This window comes from Hemicordylus capensis, chromosome 4, assembly GCF_027244095.1.
Source record: "Hemicordylus capensis ecotype Gifberg chromosome 4, rHemCap1.1.pri, whole genome shotgun sequence".
In the NCBI taxonomy this organism is placed as follows: Eukaryota; Metazoa; Chordata; class Lepidosauria; order Squamata; family Cordylidae; genus Hemicordylus; species Hemicordylus capensis.
The window spans coordinates 275,285,557-275,311,384 of NC_069660.1; the positions used below are offsets into that span (position 1 = coordinate 275,285,557).

General features: G+C 39.8%; 1 protein-coding gene across 8 annotated transcripts in view; it reads right to left on the minus strand.

Moving 5' to 3' along the window:
- PAG1 (phosphoprotein membrane anchor with glycosphingolipid microdomains 1) overlaps window positions 1-25,828 on the minus strand; it is a 179,845-nt gene that overhangs the window by 125,381 nt on the left and 28,636 nt on the right. For 5 of the 8 annotated variants that reach the window (XM_053248295.1, XM_053248282.1, XM_053248287.1 and 2 more), the window contains exon 2: window positions 16,696-16,758. The gene's annotated coding sequence lies outside the window, so the exon portion shown is untranslated. Of the gene's footprint in view, window positions 1-16,695; window positions 16,759-16,866; window positions 16,985-17,884; window positions 17,987-21,994; window positions 22,118-25,828 lie in introns of those variants that run through there. The other 3 variants (XM_053248289.1, XM_053248285.1, XM_053248286.1) reach the window with 3 other exon arrangements.

Here is a 25,828-nt window from a genome sequence, read left to right on the forward strand (position 1 = left end):
ACACATCATCTCCCATTTATATGCAACCAAGGTAGACCCTGCTTAGCTAAGGGGACAAGTCATGCTTGATACCATAAGACCAGCTCTCCTCTCCTTCCAAGTTGCCTTCACAGGAGGCTAGTCTTCTGCATATTAATATTTTTTTCCTCAGTATTCATCTAATCTAAATACCAGCTGGAAGAAAGAATCTTTTCTGAATAGATGCTGCTACCTTCAAATCGCCTTACATTAATCTGAAGTCTAATATAGTTATTCAAATGTCTATAATTTGAAGGCTCCCTGTCCATTCATATGAATAATGCAATGCTAATGTTATTATCCTTGCATTCTGCTAGAAACAACCATGCAACAAGCATGCGTCACTAAAGTTCTAATGTATGAACAGAAGTTTAAATTCTTATACAAGCACATATGAAGGAATTAGATCTTCAAGCAGCTTTAGCCTAATGATCCTTCCCCTTCCTGTTTCCTGTATGCATTTAACAAAATGCATTAATATGTCTGTGTTTAATTTCAAATCCCTAGGCATCATTATCTCAGCAGCTCATTTTCATGAACTAATTATGCTTTAATAACTCTTTAAGCATGTGTTTCAATAAATTAGTCTTGAAATAAAAAGGGCTAATATAGATAAAGTAATTATCAATCATGCTAGAATACAAGTTTGTTTTGTTTCTCTTTCTGTCCCTCATGCATACAAACTTACATCAGTTTATTAGAGACATTTATGTAAGAGTCCTGTTTGACAATGCAAAACAGATGAACAGGCACTTGATATAATACGATTAAGCTAACTTTTTCGGTATGTTCTATGACTTTCATACAATACCTGCTTGTGTAACGTGCTGTACACCACCAAAAATACAGTGCCAGAAGCACATCATCACCCCGCTCCTATTCAGTGCATTAAGTTAGCCTTTCCTTTTGTCTATGATCTCTTCGGTTAGAAGAGTGCACAGACCACTAATCCATATAGCATGCATCTGAACTGGCAAGAGGAAGAGGGACTATCCAAACAATTACCTGTAAAGGATTTAGCTGCAGTACTCAGTGGGGTGTAGTGCTGCTTCACTGCATTCAGTTATGTTAACCGTAATGTTTAATGGACTGAGATAAAACTCTTATTTCCAAATCTAGCATTGATGCCTTCTCAACCAATGTCAGTACCAATGACTGGGAAATGATAGGGATGTGCACAAATTGTTTCGGCAGGGCAGGGAGCAGTACCTTTAAGCACAAGTAAAGCCAGTCCTTACCTGCTCCTCCGCTGCCCCACCGCATTTCCTGGCATGTGGCTGCACCAGCCATGTACATCCTGCTGCCGTGCAGGATGTGTAACCCCTACTCTTTAAGGGTTAAAACATCAGGTGATATAGGATTGCCCAGTAGTTGGCTGCAAGTTACCGTAAATAGGGATTACCATATATGGTTTTTGGTTTTTGTTTAAGGCACAATCCTCAGAGGATCCAGTGGCCTGATGAAGAAGGTCCCTGCAAAAAGAGCTCCTGTGAGCTGGTCATTTGTTAAGCCTATATTTATTATTTTCAGGCTTTCAAGAAGGGGAGACAGAAACAGACTGCATCTTAACATGACAGCACACCAGACAAGCCAACACCACCACCAAAAGGAAAAACCTCAGTTTGGACACATGAGTCTGAGCACGTCTCTGTAACCTTTTTTATTTTCTTGTGAAGATTCTGTTGTTTGTATTAAGAAAGAAACTTTAAAGTGCAAAGTTATCATTTAATTTTTGTTATTATTGTGTTTTATTTATATGGAAAGTTAGAGAAATCTCACAAGGCAGGATTACACTGGCAACTGTAAAACAACCCATACATGGTGTAAAGTGTTATAGATGCACATGGACGCAGCTGCGCAGGGACTGCTGAGGAGCACAGTGCTGTACCAGGAAATGCAGGTGGGGGGGCTTGTGGTGGAGTACATAAGGATTGGCTTTACTCGTGCTTGAAGATTCTTCTCCCGGCCCCACCGAAACAATTCAGTGGGCCCTGACAAAGAGATTCAGCACGTCCCTACTGGACATGCTTAACTGAGTCATGCACATCCCTAAAGAATAACTCTGCTTAAGTTTTCGGCATCTTTATAAAGATCCCAAGGCAAAGTCTGCTCACATCCCTCATTATTATTGTGAAATGTTATTGAGAGAAAACATTTGTACACACCCACTTCTACTGCGAAGACATTTTGTGGAAAGGAGGTATAAAGCAGCTTGTGATGCAAGTAGAATAGTGGTCTTGAAATTAAATAAATCTAAACCTCATCCTAAATATATTGCTAGCAGGTCAGTAGCTGTCACAAATTGGAGTCAGGTCTTTTCCTGATTAATAATTTTCCTGATTATTAATTGTTTCATCACACTTTGTGGACTAAGCTGGGTTTCCCTCCCACTTTGATCCTCTCTTTGGAACGATGAGATTGACCAGGACAACTCTTATCTTATAGGTGAATAATTGAGGATGAGCTAGCAATTTTAAGAAAGCAGCTCAGTGACATTCTGGTGAAATCCGAACTTCCATCTCAAAATATATTTTTACTAATATATTAACTTTCCCCATATATTAGTCCCATACATTTTCTTTTTAACAACAGAGGCTCAAATCAGTACAGTAATTAGTAATATAAGAAAGTCTGTTGTAGAGACAGGGAAGCCATGGAGGAATCTCAGTTTAGTAGTCTGCTACTAAATAGCTTGTTTATTTTGATGATGGAACAGATTTGCTTGTTGCAATTATATACATATTGTACATACATACAAGTTCTCAAAAAAGTTTACAATTGGTGGGGCCAGTGGAAATGTTAGTGGAAGAGAAGGATGTGTCTGGAAGCAGTTAGATTGGTCTCTGGGAAAACAAGAAGAGACTATATCACTCCTGCTTAAGAACATTGCACTAGCTGCCAATATGTTTCAGGGTGAAAATACATGCTGGAAATTAACTATGAAGCCCTATACAGTTTAGGCCCAAAGTACTTAAGAGAGCACCTCCTCTTGCATGAACCCTACCACTTATTAAGATAATCCAGAGATCAGCCTGTAGTTGCCAGCAACTCAATTGGTGGTGACTCTGAGTCGGACTTTTTCGGTTGCCACCCCCGGGCTTTGGAACAAGCTCCCTGTATAGATAAGGAATTTGACTTCTCTGCTAGTTTTTTTTTTTTTTTTTTTTAAGCCTTAGGTATTTGGTGCTGGGCTGTTTTTCTTTTAACTGTTAAAATTTATTCACTATGCTTTAAGTGTCAGTTTTAAATTTTTTGTAAACTGCCTCGAAACACATTGAGTAGGTGGTATAAAAAATGTCAAGAATAAATAATAAAATAAATACACATGTTCTTGTTACAGTGTTACCAGGCAGTGTTGGTGAAATAATTGTCACTATCTTGCTACAGACAAGAATGCAGAATTCCAATTTCTAAAAGGAGATAACAAGAGGAAAGAAAATTACTATAATCAATAAGAGAGCGATAATGGCTGGAATATAGGTTTTAAATAGTCAAATGTCTGAACTAAAGTTGGATGATGGCAATTGTTCAAAAGCTAACAGGAACATTTTCACAACTCCACAAGAATGGTTATTTGTAAAGAAAAAGAGAGCAGCTAAAGTGTTGCATTTGTGCATTTTATAGCCATCTCAGGATAAACAGTGAAGACAGATTTGAGAAAGGAGATTCATATGGACTGTAGAAATTATCAGTTACCATCAATTAGTAAAATATACGGTAATATGGATAAATGACTAACAGATATTTCAAATGCAGTTCAGAAAATGCACATTATACTATATAACTAGTTATAAATTAAATACTTAATATATCCCTGCTGCTAATATGCCCCTGCTAACTTGGCAAAGAGGCACCTTTTAATGTGGTGATTCTCTTTATTTAGCAGGAAGAGAGTAACTGGCCCTATCCACCCCCAGCACAGAACGCCCAGTGACTGTTGCTGGTATCCATCTTATGTTTCTTTTAGATTGTGAACCCATTGGGGACAGGGATCCATCTTATTTATTTATTATTTCTCGGTGTAAACTGTCCTGAGCCATTTTTAGAAGGGCGGTATAGAAATCAAATAAATAAATAAATATGATGATGATGATGATGATGATGATGATGATGATGATGATGATATGGTTAAGATGAATCTAACACCAAGGCTCATATAGGCAAGAAGCCCTGCAGCAAAGGGAGAGACACCTGCTTCCCAGTCAGCCCCAGGGTGAGAGACTGGTGTTGGCTGCCTGTTGTTGCTGCTGCTGCTGCTGCATGCCTGCCTACCTGCAGGAGAGGGTGAGACCTCTCTATCTAGGGTTACCTTTGAGGACGAATGGGAAATCGGTCCAGAATGCAGCGGCTTGCCTACTCATGGGTGCCAGAAAATATGACAGGATAACACCTCTCCTGCAGTCATTGCACTGGTTGCCTATTCGCTTCTGAGTTCAATTTAAGGTCTTGGTTTTGACCTTCAAAGCCTTGTGAGGTTTGGCACCTGTCTACCTACAGACCCACCTCTCCCATCCACTTACATTCCGTCTGGTCAGATAATCTCAGATGGCCCTTTTGTCGGTCTCTGATTTCCGAGAGGTTCGGGGCACTAGGACTTGTGAAAGGGCCTTTTTGGTTGCTGCCCCACTTCTATGGAACTCCTTTCCCCTTCAGATTCGTTTAGCCCCTTCCTTACTGATTTTTAAATCTCTATTGAAGACTTTTCTTTTTCGCCAGACTTTTGCCCTGTAGTTTACCTATTACCTAAAGGTTTTTCCCCTTTTTTGTTAGTTACTTTAGTTTTTAATTCAGCATGTAATTTTAATGTTGTCTTGCTTTGCATGTTTTTGTACACTGCCCAGAGTCTTCGGAGTGTGTGGTATATTAAATGTTTCTAATAAACAAATAAATATGCCAGCCCCCTACCTGACCTGTGGGACTGTGGCTTCTGGCAATGGCTGCCCTGCAGGAACGGGGCCAAGGAGTGACTCAGCAGTCCCTGCTTTCCATCTGACCAGGGTGGTCATTTCTGGGCCTATAAAGGGATGCTGCTTGTGGCAGCGGGGTCACCACTGAATGGGCGACACCAAAGGGGGTCACCCCTTGGAGGAACAGTGAGGGCGACGGTCAATTTTCCTGACCCAAGAATTCATATGTGGGTGGGTATTTAATGTGGATTCTATTTTAATTAGTTCTGGGCAATTTTTTTTTCTATCTTCAGTCCTAGGCTCTTACAGTGATTACCAGGTTTTGGTCACACCTTGAGCATTATTATTTGACTCTGTTGAAATCTTGGCAAGTGCCCGGTTCATCATTTGTTTGTGGATCTGGGTTGTTATCAGTGTCTGAAGCTGCAAGACATATATAGACAACCCTGAATTCTAGACATGGATTTGAGAAGAATTTGTTATGGGGTGGCTAACAAATAAAGATTATTATTATTAATTATCATTATTATCATCCTTTCCAGCATGAAAAGCTTACATTGTGGGAGGATCCCTGTTTGAAAATTGTTCGTAAATCTTTTTATTGGGCTAACCGGGCCTCTCACAACGTCATAACACTAGATCAATTGATATTTTCTGAAGCTGTTTTTAAATCTTTTGACTTTGAGAGCTGAGTCTGATATAGCCTCAAATGCTAGCTGCAGTTATTCAGCTAAAGCAATTACGGTCATGGCTCTTTGGTCCTGATGTGATGCATCTTCTGAAACTCGATTTTTATTATTAGATCTGGAACAGCTATTGGATACACCTAAGCCTTTAACCTTGCTCTATCAGAAACTTAAAGATATTGATATCAGTTATAACCGAAATCTTTGGAATAATGAACTTGAATATCCTACCTTATTAAATTAATGGTGGGTTGCTTTGAAGACAGTGAAACATGCTTCTTTAGATCTCAAAATGTGGTTAATACAGCAGAAACCTTTATTTCATATTTATTGTCATCTTTGACAACAGGTTATCATTTTGAATTTAAGTTCATAATGTCAATCCTAAACAATATCCACCCATATTATTATGAGACTAGTATTTTTAAGCCCGTTATGATAACGGGCGCTAGCTTTCTATCCCGTCTTTTCTGTCTCTCTCTCTCTTTCTGTCTCTTTTTTTCCCCCTTGTCCCCTCTCTCTTTTTGTTTTTTTGTTTTTTGTTGTTGTTGTTGTCTCTGTTTTTGTTCTTCTTTATTTTGCTTTTACTTTTTGGGGGTGTGTGTGTGTGGATGAATAACAGCCAAAATGGCCCATGAGAAGGTGGCCGCCCCCGCCTATCGCCCTCCCGCGCACCCAGCTGCCGGAGCCCACCTTACCCGCTCCAGCCCGAAGGAGAAGAGAGGAACTCGGGAACAGAGCTACTCTCTGTGTTAAGCTGCTGCCCATACTGTCGCAATGGACGCAATAGGCATCCTTTGCGTCCATAGCGGCAGTTTGAGCAGTGACTTAGCACAGAGAGGAGCTCTGCTTGTGAGCTCCTCTCTTTTCCCTCGGGCTGGAGCGGGTAAGGTGGTCTTCGGCAGCTGGGTGGGCGGGAGGGTGATAGGCGGGGGCGGCGACCTTCTCATGGGCCATTTTGGCCCTTAATCTTTTTTGGGGGGGAGCGGGGAAGGTGATTTTGGGCAGCTGGGAGGGCGGGTGAGCAGGCGGGGGCGGCGGCTGTGAGCGGGCGGGGGCCTCGTTGGCGGCTTTGCCGCCACCTCGCCCAGCTTCCCTGTCCCCCGTCTCGGTCTTCCCCCGCCACCATTGCCCTCGCCTTTTTCAGGGCGGCCGCTTCTGGTTGCCTCGGCCTCCTCTCGCCGTGCCTCGGCCACTTTCCCCCGCCGCCACACACCGGCTAATGGCCGCCCGTGGCTGTGGGACACTGGTGTCTGCGGTCCTGTGTCCCTTGGGCTCTTCTGGGCCTGCGCTTCGCGCAGGCCCAGAACAGCCCAGGGAGGCAGGGACGCAGATCCCCAACATTCCAAAGCCATGGCCACTCACTTAGCCTTTTATTATATAGGATAACAATGTCCTCTTATTTCTTCTCTCCCCCCGCCCACAACTATTTTGGCAATTTTAGCACACAAGTGTGCTTAAGAACCTGACCCTGGACTCCCATAGAGTTAAGATATCTTTATTTGTGGTTTCCGTATTTGTGATTGCAGGCAAGAATGGAACCCTGGCAAAAACAAAGGCTTCCTATATATGCACTTAGTTTAACATAGTCATACACTTGCCAAATAAGGCCACAACACTTCTAACACAATCTTTCTTTGAACTTCATATTTTATATAAAAGCAAGTTAACTACGCAAAGAACCACATATTTGAACTATTTTTAAGAGCAAAACACACACTACAGGTCAACAGTACACATATCCTTAAAAGCCCCTTAAGAACAATGACATTTTGAGTAAAATTTAAGGGCTAGGATAAAAGTGTATCTGGGAGGACATTTTATAGTCCATGAATATTGTGTTCACTTACAAGTTAGCATCCACATTTTCCCTTTGGCCTTTCCAATCTGCTTCCTCTGCAGATTGGAAGTAGTGTTATGTCAAACTGCAATAAGATATATGCTTACAATTGTTAATAATTTTTTATGACCAAACAACAAAACTTGAAAAACTAGAGACCAGTTCTTGAATGATTCAATTTAATCTTAGCAGGAGGTCCCAGAGTACAATGAAGGACATTTGTGTGTTGTTTTTCTAAGATGTTCCCTGTGGAGATCCACAGAATATTCCTGTCTCCTCTTATCTTCAATGCATTCATGAAGCAACTAGGCAACTCAACATTGTGTTCAATGTCATTAATAAATGTATGACACCAAACTCTCCCTCTTCATTTCTTTTTCTTATTTTGCAGTCTCAGTGGTTTCCCAGTGTTTGGATATGGTTAGAAACTGGATGTAGGTGAAATTTAACCCAGGCAAGACAGAATAATGATGATTCATACGTCTGGTAAAATGGAGGGGGATCAGTATCCCATCATTAATGGGATTTGGGCTCCTCTAGTCACTCATTAACTGAACCTAGCCTAGGTTGCATCTGTGGTGCATTTGAGAGAAAATGCCACTGCTTTATAGAAGCTCCATAGGAAGAAAGAAGGATCTTCCTTTGCCTCTGGATTAAGGCATAATTAATGAAACATACTGAGGAGGAGGAAAAGGAGGAGGAGGAGGAGAAAGAGAAGAAGGAGGCTATAACTGGGCTTGGAATACCACTTTGATTACCATGTCCATTGGCTTTGGACTTCCAAATATTACCACAGCAGAACAGAATGAAGCTTCAGAAAAATGGTTCTCATGACACTGCATGGTAATGATGAAAAGTCTCAAATAGATGATAATCAGAGGCATAGCTGAATCCAAATCTACGTGGAACTCACTGTCAACATATATAATCACATGCAAGTAAAATAATTATACAAGCTTATACATGATAATGTACAGATGTGCTTAATTAGGACACTTCCAATAAATTACTAAAGATGGCAAATATTTTGAACATGCTGGTGCATCTTGCTGAACTGCAGCATTAACGACTAACTCTACAAAAACATTTCAGCTCACATGCTATAGATTCAGTGAACACTTAATAACGTGAATATATGCACAGACAGCAATGTGAAATGAAACATTTTTATGGTCAAGGGAGTACACAACGTGCATACTAATAAGGTGTTTATGATATTGAACAATGATAAAAAGTTTAAAATTTGATTTATAGATAACACTCTTGGGGTCATACACACAATATATTGTAAATAAAACAGGAGCTGTTTCAGAAGGAAGAAATTTTTTAAAAGCTCTTTCGCTTATTTTGCTTGAATACTAATATGGAACATGAACTAAAATGTTATGCTTCAAGCTTTAATAGCAGCTAGTTGCTTCTCCAAATGAATGAATGATTGCAGAAATGAGTGTGTGCTTAGAATGAAGAGGTTTCTCTTGCCTCAGCTGATTTCTTGGGGCTCCTGCAAAGCTTTCCACAATGTTATCTGGATTACAGATTTACACCTCTGTAAATGCCTGTCAGGCATCTTTTCTGCCTTATGAATAAATAATACGATACCCCTGGAAAGCATTGATCTAGGGGAGAAAATCAATATGTGTCTGGCATGTGATAGACTTTTATTCAGCTGAAGTCTGTCTAAAATTTATGGAGCAATTTTAATGACAAAACAAGAAAAAACGTGGCACTTTAGAACAGATGCTTTAAAAGCCTGTCGCTGCTGCACTCTAAGTCTATTTGCAAGAATAATTCTTATCTTCAAAATGAATAGGTACACTGATTACAGAATAGTCTGTGAATAACTAGTGTATGGATTTCTAATACTTAGCACAAAGTAAGTGATAATAAAGTGATAGTAAATTCTCTTGATTCTTGGATTTGTTTCAGTGCACATGAGAGTAGTAATCTGACTATCATTATAAATGGTTCAACCAAAACTAAATCTACAAGTTAGTTCTGAAATAGTCATATTTTTCAGTGAAAACCTAGAAGGGCTGGCCCTAAAATGAGGCTGTGAGAAACAGGTTACTTCAGGTGGCAGAAGGTGAAGAATGGCAGGTTTTCATTTATTTTTTTCACAACACGGTCAGCGACAAAGAACGTCCATTTCAAGATGATACATGCTTAGACTTAACTGATATCATCATGTAGTGCTTGTCTGTAGTAGGCAAATTTTAGAGGTCTTACCATTCAGCTGTCTCCTCCTCCCCCATTCCTCTCTCACAAGGAGAGGATGCTAAGATAATGCCTGCAGGTGCAGATGCAGCACCATGCACCTGTCATATCATCTTGCTTTTGGTCCATAAGGCGTTAATGCTGTTGTCTGCCTCCAATCACACAACCCAACAGCACAATGACCCAGATGAGTGGGAGACAGAGGGAGAAAGGATGGCCACTAAGCGGCATCAGTAGGGTCCGCTAAAGCTAGCACATGTATGCATGTTAAGTATGTGTAGAGAGAAAGAGAAAGGGAAGATAGCTGATGGCTTGGAGTATAGGAACAAAGTTATGGTTTTCAGTCTGATGTGGTTGTGGGTGATGTGGCACAGCGTGGGCTGGTGACCACATCACCCACAACCACATCAGACTAAAAACCACATCACTCTGTGCTGGGCGGCTGAGTGTGACTGTGACCTCTACAGGTTGCAGAGTGTGAACTCCACTTTAAAGGCAAAGAGGGGAGTGTGGAAGAAATATGTGGGATGGGAATATGTTGTTGCATGTTGAAATGTTTCTGCTAATGCATATTTGCATAAATATACGTGTTTTATATTCTTAAATTATTGTGACTTCAGTTGCTGTTTGTGCTCTCAGGAACCCACATGTTAAAAATTGTGTGTGCGTGTGTGCGTGTAGAGGGATGATGCATAACTTGGGGGGGGGGGTTCCCAAAGCTCTTTAGGTCCAGGCTCCAAATTTACCTAGACGCACCTCTGTAGGTGGTGGCCATTCTGTGGAATTGCCTCATTCAGGTGGAGTAATAGCTCCTAGTACTATTGAAAGTTTCTAGCGTCCTAGGCTCCCTTTATATATGCTCCAAGTTTTGTTTTTAAATTCACATCATTATTATACATAAGTGCCTTTTCGCTCTCTCCCTGCAATTCCCCTCTCCACCCTCTTTCTCTCCCCTGTGAGGGGTCTATAAAAGCAGATTTTCAGCTGATGGGGGCGGGATTGGAGAAGGTCTCTTCTCAAGGCACCCAGACAAGCAGAAAGTTACGTGGCACTGACATCCTGATTAATAAAGCACTGCTGTACCACCAGGGGTTCTGAAGAATTCCAAACTAACATTGCACTGGTGCTAGTGTGTGTAAGGGGGAATTTCAACAACCTCCTCTTTCCATAAAGCATGAAAATGTGTCCCTGAAGGCTGCATGTCCTCAGGGACATATTTTCAAGCTGACACAAAGTACTTCCTGGGAAAGGGGAGGTGCTCAGCAGTGGAACCGAGTTAGTCAAACATTTCAGAAGCTAGGGTGCTTTTCCACATCCAGCTGTACTTTGTTATTCAGGATGTTAGCATTTATGTTTACAATATTATTTGATATATGAGAGAATCTTTCCAGCAAACATAAGTCTTCTCTAAGACTCAAAGTAAGCAGACTGCTCACTCATTCCAGAATGTGATGTGCTATAGTCCTCACTTACTCCAAAACTCAGTCTGTACTTTCCTAGTTCACAGCTCACAGCAACATGATACCCAACACCTCTGAAAACACGTACAAAGTGGGCAGAAGACAGACAGACACATCGCAGCAGCTTAAAAGAATATGGAGATATTTTCCACTACTGAGGCCGAACTGCAGATTTCACAGTTATTGTTAAGATCTGTGGGATAGGCCAGCAGGCAGGATCAAATTACTCATTTATCCATCTTATTTATTTATTATTTCTCTGTGTAAACCGCTCTGAGCCATTTTTAGAAGGGCGGTATAGAAATTGAATAAATAAATAAATAAATAATAACTTGCACTAAAAAGACGCAAAAATGTAGCACGCATCATAACTGAACACAAACTGCAAATCTTGAGCTTCTAAAGATAGTTTAATGAATGAGATTACAGCCTTGGACATTACGTTGCTTGTTTCAGAACAATGTTGAAACTGAATCAAATCAGATGGATTTATTTAAAGATCTTGAATTCTTTAAAAGGCTTTCTTTTAAAAGGAAAATTTACAATTGCACAATATGTGAGTGGAATTTACAAGCATAGCATTTGCTGCTACAATATACACCTATGCATTTTACTCATCTGGGCACATATACTTTGTTGCCTAGAGTCACACTCCATGAAATTTAGAAGCCAGGACAGAGTGGCAGGAAATGCTCAGAACTGGGAATTTGACAGCAATGTTGTGGGAGCATTATATCTTTCGGTAAAGACTCTATGGGGAGTAGCAGTGGAGTCTAAGGGAAGTATATTTGGCAGGCATAGAAGAAATAGATATAGTTGATCAGGGACTGGGTTCTAGACGATCCTGGACTACGCACTTTATGTTTCTCATTGTTACAGTATCAGTTAAGTTTTATATCACAGGAACATAGGAAGCTGCCATATACCAAGTCAGACCATTAGTCTATCTAGCTCAGTATTGTCAGTGGCTTGTCCAATGTAGCAGGCAGGAATCTCTCTCAGCCCTATCTTGAAGAAGCTAAGGAGGGAACTTGGAACCTAGATGCTCTTCCCAGAGCGACTCCATCCCCTGAGGAGAATATCTTACAGTGTTCACACTTCTAGTCTCCCATTCAAATGCAACCAGGGTGGACCCTGCTTAGTTAAGGAGACAAGTCATGCTTGCTACCACAAGACCAACTCTCCTCTCCTAACATAATCAACTAACATAACACAACTTTGAATGGCACAATGTTCTTTTAGAACTGCACTTAAAAAACAAACTGCACATTGTGTGGTGGTTGCACTTTTTTTAAAAAGCCCTAGTTCTTTAGATTGTAACTGACAATCTAAAAGATACTGCTATACAGCAAAGACACAATTGTCCTCCTCATCTTGCTCTTTCCCTGAAAGATTCCTCTGAAGGAACACAGGAGAAAAAGCAACATTGCCTTATGCTTACACAGCAGGATTTCTGGATTCAAACCAACATTTTGTTTTTCCTGGATTCACTCACACCACACCATCCTTTTTTCCCAGCATCGGCCTAATGCCCAACTTGTTGGCCATTGTTAGAAGCAGAGAACAAAATGAAGATAATAATCTTGTCCGAGACCACAAACTGGGTACATGGCAGTAGTGAAGGCTATCTCTCAAATATCAAACCACTCAAACGATTTCAGCTTTAATTAATTTACCCAAATACATTCTACCCCAAACAAATGAATTTATGTATGGGGCTCAATGTTCCCTCTAACAGGAATTCCCAGATGTTGTTGACTACAACTCCCAGAATCCCCAGCTGCAATGGCTTTTGCTTGGGGATTATGTGAGTTGTAGTCAACAACAGTTGGGAATTCCTGTTAGAGGGAACACTGATGGAGCTACAAAGGAGCTTTCAAGGAGGAAGGAGCATCCAAGCTCATAGCAAGCTCCGGCAACCTGCCTCCAGCTTAAAGAGGTGGGACCTGGACAAAGCACAGAATTTACAACATATAAGGAAACAGCTATCCGCAGTCCCCCATGTCCATAAGCCAGTTGACCTCCACTACTCTACCTCTTCTCCACAAAGAACCATGCTGGCGCCCTGGCAGGAATCCAGCAATATCAAGCAAGAAGTAAACCCTGCAAACTCCATTTGTGCACTGGCACTGGAGTCTCTTTTTTAGGGATGTGCACATTGATTCGGGTACAAATCGATCTGTACCCAAATCTAGGTGATTTGGAGACAAATCACCCCTGTGGTCCATTGGCTAGATGTGGGTACAAATTGAATTGTGCCTGATTCAATTCGAATTGATTCGAGATTCCGATCCCTCCTATCAATTCCCCCAGATTCCCAGCTTTCATTTTTTTTAAAAAGCTAAGCTCTAGCCCTTGTAGAAGTGGAGTTATGGAGCAAAATGTGTGGTTATTATTTTTCCAAGTGTTTGGATTCTTTAGTGTATAATAACGTTTTCTCACTGAATCGCTATGAGGATTCATTACACACCTTCATTTCTTCTATTCATTTTGACTGTCTTTTCGAAATGCCAACTGTCAACTGCTATGTGCCAACTACATCCCACTCCCACTCGCAAGGCAGTGTGGTACTATTCAGTTTATGTTTTAGGATTTTTCAAGTGTTTAGGCTCTTTGGTGTCTAATAATCTTTCCTCATAATGAATCCCTATGCGGATTCATTACACACCAAAGAGTCTAAACACCTCAAAAATTCCTAAAATATAAACTGAGTACCCAGTGGCTTGTGGGGTAGTTGGAACATGGGATGCCACTAATTCCCCATCCCCACCTGCAAAGCAGTGGGGTCAAAATGAACAGAAGAAATGAAGGTGTGTAATGGACACCAAAGAACCTAAACACCTAAAAAATACCTTAAAAATAAACTGAGTACCTGTGTGTGTGTGTGTGTGTGTGTGTGTGTGTGTGTGTGTGTGTGTTTTGGGGATGTAGTTGACACATGGCAGTTGACAGCTGGCACTGTCCAATGATAGTCAAAATGAACAGAAGAAATGAAGGTGTATAATGAATCCTCATAGGGATTCATTATGAGGAAAAGTTATTAGACATCAAAGAATCTAAACATTTCAATATCCCTAAAAATGAAAATGAGTATCCCACTGCCTTACAGAGGTGTGTGTGTGGGGGGGGGGTGTAGTTGACACATGGCAGTTGACAGTTGGCACTGTCCAGTGACAGTCAAAATGAACAGAAGAAATGAAGGTGTGCAATGAATCCTCATTGGGATTTTTTTTTTTTTTAAGAAAGCTGGGGATCCATTTTAGGGTTAGGATATGGCAACTTGGAATCCCCACTGCTTCCTATGGCAGAAATGTTTAAAATCAGTAAAAACTTTTTAAAAAATCATTTAAAAAACCAAGTGTCCCCACTGCCTTGAAATTTGGGTGGTAGGTGGCACCCATGGGGACCTACCCACCACCCAAGTTTGGTGCCCCTAGGTCCTTGTTAAGTGGTCTGAGTCCAAATTAAATCAAAGCAAATACAAATCAAATCTGGGGTGATTTGTACGGGTAAATTTGGATACAAAACAAATCATGGGTGATTTGTTTTGGGCACAAATCGAATCAAAAAAATTGATTTGTGCACATCCCTACTCTTTTTTTAAGTCTCAACTGCCATATCAAGGACAGAACTGTTAAAGTCAATTCACACTAGTTGTAAAGTGGAGGATTTTGCCATTAAGATGATGTCATGCTATGCCCACTACATACAGAGTCACAGGCTTACCTAAGCATGTTTACTCATAAGTACATCAAACTTTGTTCAATGGGGACTGGTCCCAGGTAAGTGTGCATAAGATTACAGTCTCAAATCTTTATGTTCCTTTTAATACTGAAGCAGAAACCTCCCCTGCTTCCTACCACCTGGCCTCTAGCCCTTTCTCTCCTTTCTACTCTTCTAGCTTGACCCTGCTGCATCTGGCCCCCATAATAACTTCCTGTCTGCACTTTACACTGCTGCTTGACAGCCTTGTATTTCAGCCCTTAGAGACAGGCAATTTCTTTGCAGCAACATTTCATTTTGATCAAGGTGGCTGGCTAGACCCAGTTCCAAAGCTGGAATCCAGTATCTATATAAGAAAGCAAAATAACCTTTACCAGCGTTACATTCATTCTGTTTTTACTGAAATCCTGCCCACAATGTTAACAAAGAGTAAATGGTATACGTTTCATCTTGGTGTAATGTGATTTCTACTAAGCTCCTTGTGGGATACAAAAAGCTCTTTTCATCAATAGCGCTTTTTGTTTCTGATAACAAAACCATGTGTTAATTTCATTTTTCAATTAGCAAACTGAGAGCTTTATTTCAGCTTGAGATGAAAATCCAGGAAAATGCACAGGTCATGGTCTCCTACACAGAAGCCGGATGCACAAATACGGAGGCCAATAATCTTTCTAAATATCCCTCCAGGCAAAGGAAAAAACATGACAAAATTATTAAAAAGCCAAGTGTAGAAGAGGCCGCATTTCCAGATTGCCAGTGTTTAAGAATTATGTTATTTGTTCAAAGGTTTAAGAATTACATTATTTGCTAAATCAAAAAACATTGAATGGTAAAGGAAATAACATACCTAATACACTCAATTATTTTAGCTAATTTTCTTACATCTTATCTTATACCCTGGTCCTTTAAGGATCATCCTTATAACAATACTAAAACAAAAAAGCCACTGTAGACATGTTCAAGGGCTTGGACATCCCCAACATGCTTGTCATTGAACACAAGACACACACCCCACAATACCATCTCACAAGCATTTTTGAAACTCCCCTCACTTCAAAAGCAGTTTGCCATGTGGCAGGGACTGGGAAGGTAATGGAAGCCACCGTTCAAGAAATCCAAGTCAAAGTCCCCTTTGGAACCATGTTGCATTACTGTTTCATTTATCTTGTGGAAGTAAGTCTAACTGCTTTCAATGGAACACACTTCAATGCAGTTGCTGAGGATATCACGGAGTCCATAGTGCAGACTTGCATCAGCATAAAGCTTTTTTTACTTCTTCTTGTCTTGATTCCACACCCTTCTGCAACTGCAGGCTGCATTGAATTAATTTTAGAAAGACTATCCAAACTGACTGATTGATACAGTGTTTGTGTGTGCCCTTGCTGTGTGTGAGCGCTATTACCTGCAACCACATATAGGGTTTCAGTGCAACACAGCAAAATATGTTTGTGCGAGGTAAAGGTAAAGTGTGCCATCAAGTCGATTTCGACTCCTGGCGCCCACAGAGCCCTGTGGTTTTCTTTGGTGCAAGGTAGTTTGTTTTTTAAGTGTGAACCAAGAATCTGTTTTTCCTTGGCAATCTTTTTTGCTTTCTAAATGAAGGAATACATTTTCTAATACTATAAACATACTTAGGCTAGTATAAGTTTTAGGTATAAGCGAGTGTTGTTTAAGTATACACACACACCAAGGAATATTAAGCCATCCATAAGAAAGCTTTGTAAAAAGCTACATGTTTAATCGCTCAGAACTGGTGGCTCCATAAATCCTAAGTGTCTCTATAAGAGGCTGGAGTAAACCCAGACTGACCTCTAGATAAAACAAAAAGCAGTTTTATAGATAATTACCTTGCAGCCTCTGTAAGTTGTTCTTATGTTGACGTGATCTATAGTATTGTAAGATGACTTTTCCTGGTAAGAAAGAGAAGGAAATTATCACAAAGCTTGGCACACAAATTAGTAGCAATGGGGGCAAAGAAAAACAGTTCTTTATTTCCAGCACAGGCATTTTCTACTGACCCCTGCTAACTGGGCAAAGAGACTCCTTTTAAAGTGGTATCTCTCTTAAACATAGTAAGGATTACCCTACTAAATGTAAGACAGTCACCACTTTATACACCAGTGCATCATCTCTTCAGTGACTTCTCCTGGCATCTCACTTATGTTTCTTTTTCAATTCTGAGCTCATCTGGGACAACAAAATACTATCTCATTCCTTTTGCTATGTGAACTGCCTTGAGCTTCTCCCCCACGCCAACTGATAATAAGTATTACTGGTGTGTAACAACATGGTAGAAAAGTCTAGGGTCAAGGCCTAGATTCTAACTGTCAAGGCCTCCCATTGCAATAAATGGATTTTTAGAGTACCTGATTTGGGCTGCATCATGTTTTGTTCATTGTTTTAGATACTGATCCATATTTGCATTTTTTAACGTTGTGAAGTTAAAAAGAAATATACCATAAATTGATAACTTGGAAGTATATGTGTATATCTAGTTTGTAATCCCAATAGCCTCTCACACACATACTTTATAATGAAACTGACTTTGAAAGATCAAAATGGATCTTTAAATAGGAGTCTTTTTCACATGATCTGAAACTGAGAGTAGACAGTCTTCATGTTTTCCAGCCATGTGGAAGAGGCTATAGAAAGACTTCCTCATCTGAAGCTTTAATTACCGACCCACTGTCTGGGGCAAGAGTAGCAGTCAGTCCTATTTTCAACAGGTTGTAGTCTATTTACATTTCGATTGACTTGTAAAACTGAATCAGAGTTACCGAAAATAAAAACTGTGCAGTCCTACTCCTCCATCAACCCAACATAGGTTCCACATGGGTTCTTGATCATTTTAAATAAAATATAATATATATTATTTTATACTATATTTTATACTGTATAATCATATCATAGCAGACTGTTGTAATGACATATATAAAGATTATAAAATGACAGTGTGTGAGAGAAAAAGCAACAAAGGAAATCAACTGGCAATCCTTGTTTGTCCTCTCTCGCTCTCTCTCTCACACACACACGCACCTTTTTAATATTTACACCTGTGCAGTAGAGCAAGTGTGGAACAGTTTCATATGACAACTCTTTGAGCAAGCACTGAAACGGTGGGGTCTGGTTTGGCATTCCCTGGAAAAAGAAGGCTCTTGAAACATTGCCATATGCATACCTGTACTGGTGTTTAAACATACAGTACATAACCAAGTCATCAATTTTAACATCCCATGCAAAACATTCCTAGGATGAAATAATATTTTTCAGAATAGAACCACCTCTCTGCTTTTTGTAAACACAATAAAGAAAGCAGATGGTTGCTGCTTTCTAATACCTCGTGAAGATTTCAGCAGGCATTTCTGCACAGAAATTTTTTCAGGTTACAGGAGTGCTAGTCTGGAACTCTAGAAGACCCACAGTTCACACTGTGCCAGTACAGAAAATGTCTATGAGTCACATACAGGGATTCCTGATCATAATCTATGGTTGCTAAACTCTACACAGGAGGAGAGCTGGTCTTGTGGTAGCAAGTATGACTTGTACCCATAGCTAAGCAGGGTCTGCCCTGGTTGCATATGAATGGGAGACTTGATGTGTGAGCACTGGAAGACATTCCCCTCAGGGGATGAAGCCGCTCTGGGAAGAGCAGAAGGTTTCAAGTTCCATCCCTGGCTTCTCCAAGATGGGGCTGAGAGAGATCCCTGCCTGCAACCTCGGAGAAGCCGCTGCCAGTCTATGAAGACAATACTGAGCTAGATGGACCAATGGTCTGACTCAGTACAGTATATGGCAGTTTCCTATGTTCCTATGTACACACAAGAGGCAGCATCCATGCTAAGTTAGTGACTAAGTCCCATTGAAATTAGTGATATTTAAGTTAGACAAGACTTAATATAGGGGTTATTTCAGTAGTGCTTAGTCAAAATAATATAATAGTCTGATGCTGCCCAAGAAATTATGGCTCCATATGATTGTTTCCTCAAGAATGTAAAAAGGAAAGGATATGGACATGGCAGGAAATGCTAGACCTAAAAACTGTTTCACCCATTTTATTTTTGTATAAGGATGTATCAGTATGGGGGCGGGGGGGACACCATTGTGGGAGCACTATATGTGTATGCTGCTGTGGACACTGTTAACACATGGCATTGCATCGGGTATGAAAAGTTTTTTCTGCACACATACAAATCTGTTGAGAAAGTGTCATATGTGAAGCAACCCTAATATGAAACCATGGTTTGGTGTGATACTTTCTTTCAATACATAAATACTATAAATGTAATCAGTACTAATGCTTGTAACAAGTAACAGGCTTATTATTTATTTTATATACAATGATGAAGCAGACAACTGTATTTCCTTCTCTAGGCATTATGTGCTGGCGTTAAATTAAATGTTAAATACTTGTTGGAAGTATTATCACTGAACTTTTTTAGGATGACCCTGACTTAGATATATTGTGCAGCTGTTGCTTAGCTACATTCTTTAATCATTAGATTACTCTGTGGCAAGATCAAAGCAACTGCTGCTTATATTCTGAAGGAATATGCATGCCATTTATCAAAAAAATCCTAGTTTGCAATATGTAGCATTAGCTGTTAGGCTGCCACAACACCTAATTGTTCATAAGCTATGCAAATGACTCATATATTTGATATTACTTTTTAAAAATAGAACCAAAACAGTCATTTCAGCATTTGAAGAGTTTGTTTTTGCCAAATCTATTTCCATGAATGTCTTACCAACATGTTCTGGAGGGCATGAGAAAATGTACTGCTAGTTTGTTTAAATGAGATATTCACAAAGTAGCAGATAATTATTTAAGAAAGGTTTCTGACCAATATTTGTAAAACAACCTGAACAGACTGGTGGGTCTTCCATCTTCTCTTTAAAAAATGCTCAGGAAAATGCGGGAAAAAAGGTGAAAGAAGAGGTCTTCACTAAGCAGAAGGGGACAGTCACAACATAATTTGTAGACAAACTTGGTAGGCAATAATTTGTGTTGATTCCTTGGGGAACAAACCCCTGACAGCCTCAGCCTGAGATTACTTGGCTCAGAATTGGAATTTCAAGAAAGGCTTACAAGCAGGGGAGAGGGGTGCTGCACCTCTCCCCCCATCTCTATTCTCCACTTTCTTTGCCTGCCAGGCCTCTCATCTAGGGGCTAATCTGCCCATCTCTGCCTTCCCACACTCATTCCTGGCTGTCCCCCCAAATACCCTCAACATCTAGCACAGATTTCACAAAAGGTCAACTCATGAGAGCTTGTCCTTTTGCAAGAGAAGCTACAGGGCTTGAGAGTCCACCCCCTTCCTCAGCTTTCTCCTTGTTCTGCCCTCCAGCAGTGTCATTGACCACAAGAGTGGTTGATGCAGGTAGCTGTGGTTGGCTCAGGCTTCCCTAGTCTCAGTCTTGTGAGTGGAAGCACAAATGACCACTTTAGTGGAACTCCACCTCCCCCATATGTTTCCATATCTAGACTTGACCACACTACCATGACTGGCATCAGCCCCTAGAGAAGATGCAACACCAATTAATTTGACACCAGGTTATTTAAAAAATATTTTTTTCAATCCAATTGCTTATAAAGACTAAAGGTGGCAAGCACCATCTTATAAGAAGCATTGAACTGAATGCTAACAGAACTGAATGTGTATTTTACTGCATTTACTCCAACACTTGTGCAATATGAACCACACTGCCCATTGAGATCATCTGGAGAGGTCCGTCTGCAGTTGTCACCAGCTCGTCTGGTGGCTACTCAGGGACGGGCCTTCTCTATTGCTGCCCCGAGGCTTTGGAACACAATTCTTGCTGAAACAAGAGCCTCCCATCTCTTACAACTTTTAAAAGGGCAGTCAGGATGCATTTCTTCACCCAGGCTTTTAATTAGATATTGTTTTAATTGTGTTTTAATTTTGTTTTAATAGTTTTAACTTTTTAAATTTTAATTGTTGAAATGTGTTAATCTTTTATTGGTTGTTTTTATTGTTTTGTAAACCACCCAGAGAATTTGTGCTTTGGGCAGTATAAAAATATTAAATAAATAAATAAATATCTAAAAATAAAGAAAAAAAGGGGTTTTGCTTCATAACTATTGCTTATACTCAAATGTTTATCCGCTACAACTCATATGAATAACCAACCAAGATTTCAACTGGGTAACAATCATCTTAAAAACCCATGGATAGGTGGCAAAATATTAGATTTCCCCCCCAATTTCCTCAAATCTAATGACTTCCTAGAAAATAGACGATAATGTGGAAATGCCAGTTCTGCTCGTTTTAGGGAAATTCTATGTATTTACTCAGGGGTGTTCATTAAGGCTTACTAACAAGTGTTTAGGATTGTAGCATTATGTCAGTGTGTTTCAACAGTACATCAGCTGTTTTGCTGGATTAATCATACATTTGCATCTTGATGGTTCTTCCTTTTATATTGTGATGGCCATATTCTTTTATTTATTCACTCAGATGCTACTCCATTTGATGTGCATGATAAGCAGTTCTTCTAGAAAGATCCTGACAAATCTGATGCAAAGCAAGTGTAGAAATGCAGAATCTGGATATCCAAGCAATAACACCCCAACATCATTGTTCATCCCAGGAACTCTGCAATTTCTAACTATAATTCTCAAATCAAATCTTTATTGTTATGGTATTTCGACCAGCAAAACACAAACACATTTGTGCTATTCCCAGCTATAGACAGATACCTGATCTACATATAAAGCTCTGATATTGATTGCATTGTCCCCCGCTTCTATTCTATATCCCTAAACCATAGAAACTGAGGGAGGTCTTTGTGTGTGTTTTAAAGAACTATAAAACACACACACCTCTCTCAGTTTCTATGGTTTAGGGATATAGAATAGACGCGGGGGACAATGCAATCAATATCAGTGCTTTATATGTAGATCAGGTATCTGTCTATAGCTGGGAATAGCACAAATACAATGCACTTTTATTCAAAATGTTTTCCCCTTTATAGAAAGCATTCCAAACAAAATGTTGTCCTAGAAATACTCCTTCCAATTTCTGTAAAGGTTTGGGAAACCTGATTAAAAAGGGGATAATATCTATGTAATAGGAAAAACCTAACATGTGTGATTGTATGAGAGCATGAGGAAATCAGCTGTCTCACACATATCAACTCCATCACCTGTCACTCTGAAAGGAATAGGTGCTGATGGATAGTGGACTGTAATTATTCCAGTTCTTTTACATTCGAAGGCATTTCATGACTCCTCCTTGTGCTACTCTCCATCTGTTGAAAAATAGATCACACAGAACTAATGTAAAATTCCTAAACCAGATGGAGTCACCAAAAGCATTCTCTATTATTGCTTAGGTGTAGTTCAAACACACAACTTAAAGTGCATTAAACTGTAATATTGTGCCTTCCCCTCCTACAAATATACAAAGACAAGACACTCAGAAGCAGAGATATAATCATTCCAGTACATTTCAAAAAAGTTAAGAAACATGTTTTATAGCTTTCCCTCATAAACACTAAGTTTGACAAACTTCAACAACAAAACATCAAAGATTACTAGATAGAACAAAACAATAGCAAATGTTTCCTTAACAAGCAGCTTATCTTCAGTTCTGACATACATGAAAGAACACTGGCATTATTACCAGGACTTGCATCTCTCCATAAGTACTTTGGCACAAATACAAAATCTTTCCATGAAAACGACAGAATTTTCTGAAACCCTTCTGTTCTAGAAGAAGGTATTTCATCTCCTATAAATGAATGATTTGAATTCAAAGATATGCCCACAAAGAGTGGGACATTTCCACTCTTTTGGGGAACATTTCCTAGGTTGAATGCCATTTGAATCAGATAGCATTCACACTTCTCTCTGTAACATACCAGGTTACAGGCAAAGTTAACAACACATCAGGGTGGATAAAAATCAATGGTTTTTAAAAAATTTAAATCGGATTTTTAAATAAAATGCTTTTTTGAGGGAAAAAATCTAGTTTTCTGTTTAAGATACATTATAGTCCAAAGGCTATTCATCATGAAGATGGGAAGAGAGCTGGTCTTGTGGTAGCAAGCATGACTTGTCCCCTTAAGCTAAGCGGGATCCACCCTGGTTGCATATGAAAGGGAGACTAGAAGTGTGAGAGCTGTAAGATATTCCCCTCAGGGGATGGAGCCGCTCTGGGAAGAGCATCTAGGCTACAAGTTCCTTCCCAGGCATCTCCAAGGCTGAGAGAGATACCTGCCTGCAACCTTGGAGAAGCCGCTGCCTGTCTGTGTAGACAATACTGAGCTAGATGGACCTATGGTCTGACTCAGTATATGGCAGCTTCCTATGTTCCTATGAAATAAGGATTCATTTTTAATTATGTAGCATGTATTATTATTATTTCAATTTCTATACCACCATTGTATATATGCAATGTTTACATTTTTTGGTAAATGAATTCCATTAATCCATTCACAATGTCACGCTCTTCCAGAGGTTTCTGTAAGATTATTTTGGGCAATTTTTCTATCTAGAAGATATTATCACAGATGCTTGGTTTTGCAGTTCTCAAAACTGTGATTTTGTGTCTATAGAGATAACATGCCTCTTCTTCACAGCAAACATGTTATAAAATAAACATATAGAGTTGAGAAAAAGACCTCTTAATCCCATTGTTCCTTTGCAAATCTATGCACATAGAATCAACCTCTTACCTCTTAAGTGCTAAATTTCAGGAAGTTCAATGAATAGAAGATTGTTTGGAGTGGAATAGATCTGTGCAAGGAGCTAAGAGTGAGGAGGGAGGGGCAAGCAGTAAAAATGAAAGTGAAACCTTCTGAGCAGAAAAACAGGTTGCTCCACAAGTCTTGGGATCTTCGTGTGGATAGCCTGAGGTTTATCATATTATTCTCTCCTTGGAGGAGAAAACCTATAATGGCAGCAGGCCATAAGAGACCCAGTTTGGGAATATTTTAATGAAGTTCCTCTACCTATGGGTAAGGCAGGAATGCGTGCAAAATGCAAACACTGCAACAAAGAAATGCAAGGCCTGGTGGCCCGAATGAAACAACATTATGAGAAGCGCTTTGATGAAGATGCCAAAAGAACGTGTTTGAACAGGCAGGATCTTCAACGTTTTGATTTCATCATATTTCTTAAAGACTGCCTTGAGGAATTGTCATGTTCGAGCAAAAATATATTTGTTATTATTATTGCAGCATCATTTTGATACAGTTGTTATGAAGAAATAAAGAGCTGAAACAAGCAAATATTCCTTTTGGGGGCAGTACTGAGTGGCAGTGAATGCAGTGAGTAATACTAAATAAGCAGAAATGGTATAAATAATAAAACAACAACATTGACCTTTTTCTTTAGGGGAATCCATCATCAACCTAAAGGATTCTGGAAACTATCCACCCCCTTCGAGATCACCATCCTCCTGTTCTACACTTTCAGAATTATCTGTCCAGGATAGTGTTTCAGTCACATCATACACTTCATTTCCCTTCCTCCCTTGTCTCCCCTGTGTCTCTTTTTAAATTGTGAGCACTTTAGTGGAGAGTCCTGCCTTCCCAGGCCTCATACTGGGAAGACAGGACTCTCAGTCTTCCCTGTCTCGAAGACTTCCCAGTCTTCGCACCAACCATACACACAGTTGGTGCTAGTTAAAAAAAGACTTGCTGTTTGCAAACATAGTAATCTCTCTGTGACTCTAGTCTTTTTCTTTGTCTATGAGGTATCATTCTCCGTCTTTTCCACTGGGAGATTTCCCCCACTTTTTTCTGGGGTATTAATGAATTTCCCCAGGATTTTGGATTTTTGTGGTAGTCTGGCCAAGATCTGGAACCTACCTGCAAAAACAGCATTTCTATATTTTGTGCTTTGGTCCGGGAGTTTCATGTCAATCAGTGAGGCCCAAGAAGCTTTATATTTATAGATACAAGTGACCCTCATTTTCCACGGACTACGGACTCCATATCCAGCGTTTTGCATATCTGTGATTGGGACTTAGAGACCCAGTTTCATTATGTGCAGGTAGAAAAATAAACAAAATTCGTCTATTGGTTTTGAGTGGCCGGAAATAACTTCCGATGTCATTTACGGCCATCATTTTCCAGCAGAGGGTCATTTTGTGGCTCTTTAAAAATAATAATAATTCTTTGGCAAATATTCAAACATTTTGAAGGGCATTGCTGTAAACCTAAGCAAATTGTAAACCGCCCTAAGCCATTTTGGAGGGGCGGTATAAAAATCAAATAAATAAATAAATATACATCACATATTCACAGTATATCACCTAAAAGAAAGAAAAAATCTGACCATCCAGGAACAAGCATAGATAAATTTGTAATAAAAACCAGCAGATTAGAAAAAGAGGTAATTGATGAAAAAATTGCAGAGTTTGTTTATGGGACAAACTCTTCTTTCCGTCTAGTTGAAAATCCACACTTCATTAATATGGTTCAGTCACTGAGACCAGGATACGGTCCACCCAGCAGAGCAGATGTTGCAGGGAAACTGCTGGATAAAGTGTATGACAGAGAAATGGAGCAAAGTGCAACAGGTCTAGAGGGTAAAATTGTTAACCTAAGTCTTGATGGGTGGAGTAATGTCCACAACGATCCTGTTGTATGTGCTTGTACAACAACAGAAGAAGGGAATGTCTTCCTTGCAGAAACAACTGATACATCAGGAAATGCACACACAGCAGAATATTTACAAGAAGTAGCAGCAAAAGCTATAATAACATGTGAACAAAAATTCAATGCAGTTTAGTCACAGACAATGCTGCAAATGTACCCAAGATGAGAAGAAATTTAGAAGAGCATGAAGAGAATACAAAGCTAATAACATATGGCTGCAGTACTCATTTGCTGCACTTCCTAGCCAAAGACTTCACTGTTCCAGAAATAAAGGCTAGTCTTGTTGAAATTGCTAAATACTTCCGTAACATTCATTTTGCTGCTGCAGCTCTGAAAAGAATGGGTGGAACCAAG